This window comes from Macadamia integrifolia, chromosome 2, assembly GCF_013358625.1.
Source record: "Macadamia integrifolia cultivar HAES 741 chromosome 2, SCU_Mint_v3, whole genome shotgun sequence".
NCBI lineage: Eukaryota > Viridiplantae > Streptophyta > Magnoliopsida > Proteales > Proteaceae > Macadamia > Macadamia integrifolia.
The window spans coordinates 6,628,384-6,632,085 of record NC_056558.1 but is presented as its reverse complement, the minus strand read 5'-3'; positions in this window follow the sequence as shown (position 1 = coordinate 6,632,085).

Genomic DNA, 3,702 nt, shown 5'->3' with positions numbered 1-3,702 from the left:
ACCTTTCCTAATTTTTTTAACTCCAGGTTGTTGATATATTTCATGTTGTTTCTGTGAAGTTGGTATGGATTTCTTAATTACCTTTTTGTTTGAATTCCATATATAGGGTATATAACCTTAAGACATGTCCCCCATTGTGCATAGTGTTTACTTCCAATGGATTTGCTTTTTAAAAGTCAGAATTGCTCAAATTATAACTCAATTGCCTTTCCTTTATTAGATCATTATGCCACCAAAGTATATAGCAACTGACACTCAACGTTAAAGATACAATGCAAATAAAAGGACTATTAGAGGAAGCCTGCATACAAATAAAAGAAACAAAAATCAGACATGGCTACTGAAAGCCCAACTTACCGAATCAAGTTCTACAACTTCAAATTCTGAAAATTATTTTTTAACACATGATTATTTGAACTACAAAATTATGAAGTACATGTACTTAAAAAAGTACCTCCATGTACCCATTATGGAGGGAAGTAATTTGAATATGAACCACCTTCATTTTGTTATTGTAATGGAAATATTGTTTTGGCATCTACAACAATTCCAGATGAATTATATTCTTTATTTACTTCTCAAACATCTGAAGCTATTGAATTCTGTAGATATATATGTGCTTACAATAATATATTTTCCTTCACATCTTTTGGAGTTCATGTTGACCAAGATATTGCAAATGGAAAAGAAAGTATATATACCTTTAGAGCTCAAGGACAAGTATATCATGATTTGCCTCCAATTTGGCTAGAAAAATACAACCCATGTTATTTACAATTATACTTTTATGATACTGATAATGAACTTCAGAATAGGATGAAAGTGTTACAAGATTCAAAACTCAAAGAATCTATTATGTCAAAACTAATGGATATTCTATGAATTAATCCATACGCAAGGTTCTTTAAAGTTTGAAAGATGTTCCTTTGTTAGAGAATAATGAAATTATAATCACAAGTGACGTATATCTTGATCAGAGAGTTTACAATTTACCATCAGTCGACCAAGTTGTAGCTACTTGGGTAGAAGGAAATAATCTCAATAGAACTGAAAATTGTGATATAATAATAGAAGGACATTCAAGGAGGAAACATCGAGTGGTACATTATTATAGTTGTTATGATGTCTTACAGTATCCTATTTTATATCCAAATGGAGAAGTCGGCTGGCACAGGAGCATTAAACAAAAGAATGTACCAGGTAGAGTTGATTGAGAAATACCATTCACCCTTGCTGTTAAAGTCCCTTTAAACTTCCGATGAGAAGCAAAATTTTGGATGCACAACTACAAAGCAATGAATAAGTAGGTGAATGACATTAAAGCTGCCATTACATAAAGCAGTGTTATTTTCTCTAAGTTTGGGAATTGAGACAATATAATTTCAATTCCTCCAAAAATTAACATATATAAAATCCCTGATGTTCCACAGCCTGCATCATGACCCTTGTAATGGAGACAATTTGATCTTTTTACAGCCCTGTTTCATTTACAAGATTAGAGAATATTTGAACAAGAGATTACTCTAAACCCCCCCTCCAAAATAATAATAAGAATAATAATAATAATAATAATAATAATAATTATTCTATTTTTAAAAACCATCATATTAATTCATTTTCCTATTTATAGAGAATACCATGAAATTAATTCACTTCCCTATTTCTAAGGAAGCTTAAGAGAAAAAATAGGTACTGTTTTGAGAAGGGCAAAATTTAGTTTCTTTATTAAACTACAAATCCCACCACACACAGTCTCTCTCTCTCTCTCTCTCTCTCTCTCTAATATTAGTTTACAATAATAATTTCTTTCCTCATAAAAAAATTATTTTCTTTATTTAATTCTAACACTCGCCACTTTCCATTAAAAAAAAAAAAATTCCAATCCCCACCCTGCACTTAAAAAGATATGCATTATCCTATTTTTAGTTACCATGATATTAATTTACTATCCTATTTATAAGGTTTTACTCATTAATAGGTACTTCGAAAAATTCAAAATCAAAGACTCAACTGAAACAATAACCGTGACAATCTTTGAGGAATTTGAAACACTTATAAGATGTTCGGCGATTGAATATGCAACATCATCAGAAAAGGTATAAATATTGAATGTTAATCTGATTTTAAGAATTATATTAAATTAAAATAATATATTAATATATAGTGATAATAACAAATTTATTTTCATGTGTTGCAGTACAAACAAAAACTGGATGCGTGTCTATCAAAGAACTATTAGTTCTACTTCAAAATGGATTCAAAAAATGATGGAAGTCGAAATCAAAAAGCATTGTTATAGATATCATGAAAGAACGAAATGTGGATAAAAAAAGAATCATAGATGTTGAAGAAGATGAAGATAAAAAAGAAAAAAAAAATTAAAATAGAAAAAGTTAAGCTTATACCATTTGATCTTTAATCCAAAACAATTATTATTTGTTGCAGCAAATATTCATGCTTCCTTAAATAATTTTAAATTTTAAAGTTATGTTATAAATGTAGGAGACTTACATACTTTATTTTAAATAGTCTCTCTTCATCTCTATAAATTTAAGTTATTGCATTCTCTGTTTATCTCTATAAATTTTAGTGGACAATCTTTCTCTCTCACACACGACGTAAGAGAAACAAATGAAACTTTGATTTAATATTACTCATTTATGTTCCCACATGCATTTTCACGTCTCTCTCTCTCTCTCTCTCATAACGTAAGAGAATAAATGAAACTTTGAATTAATATTACTCATTTATGTTCCCACGTGCATTTGCACGTGTATTTCTTACTAGTGTATATATATATATATATATATATATGGGATCATTGAATCAACAGAAAGTTCCAAATCCAATTGATATGAGCTGGTGGTTGGTTCCATTACATAAATAGAGTCGAAGAAGTCTATTGCTGATTTGTTTCTTCCTTGTGACTCTCTTCATGGTAGGCTAATGGAAGTCGGTCACCAAGTAGTGGGATTGACCATAGAGACCCTACCCTGTTCTTGTTCTTAAGGACTTTCACATCAAGTGCAGGGTTAATTTGTCTTTTCAATAGCTTCATGCCTAAATTGCAATTGACGAGACTATAAATTGCAATTGATGAGTATATTATACACAGTTCATAGACCCCAAATCTTCCACAGTTTTTCTGCCTCCTACTACTACTCCATCACCTCCAAATTTTCAGTCCATATAGCTCAGACAGAGGCCATTCATTTGCCTGAAACTGAAAATTAACATTTGATAGTTGGATTTTACCATTAATGCCATTCTTCTTCTCCTTTGGTGCAGCAATTGCATGAGCTTGGCAGATTCACAATCAGGAGGATCAACAAATGGAACAGATCGACTAGCCTTGTTGGCCATCAAGGCTAGCATAACTTTTAAATTATTAGATTGATTAGGTTTTCCAAAACTTCCATCTGAAATAGTTAGATTTGGGTAGCTTTCACCATTCAATTCAAGTTTTTGTCTTTCTTTAAAAATCTTTTTACCTATTAGATTAATAGATTAATTAGGATTGCAATAATTTATTTCACAAATTATTAGGGATTATGATTAATCATTTTAATTAATTAAATTTAGGATTTCATAAATTCATTAATCATCCATCTAGGTTAGGCTCAATTAATCAAGTTAGTTCAAATTAGGGTTTCACAAATTGCTCAACTAATCCTAGGTCTAGGCTTATTTAATTAGCTTAAT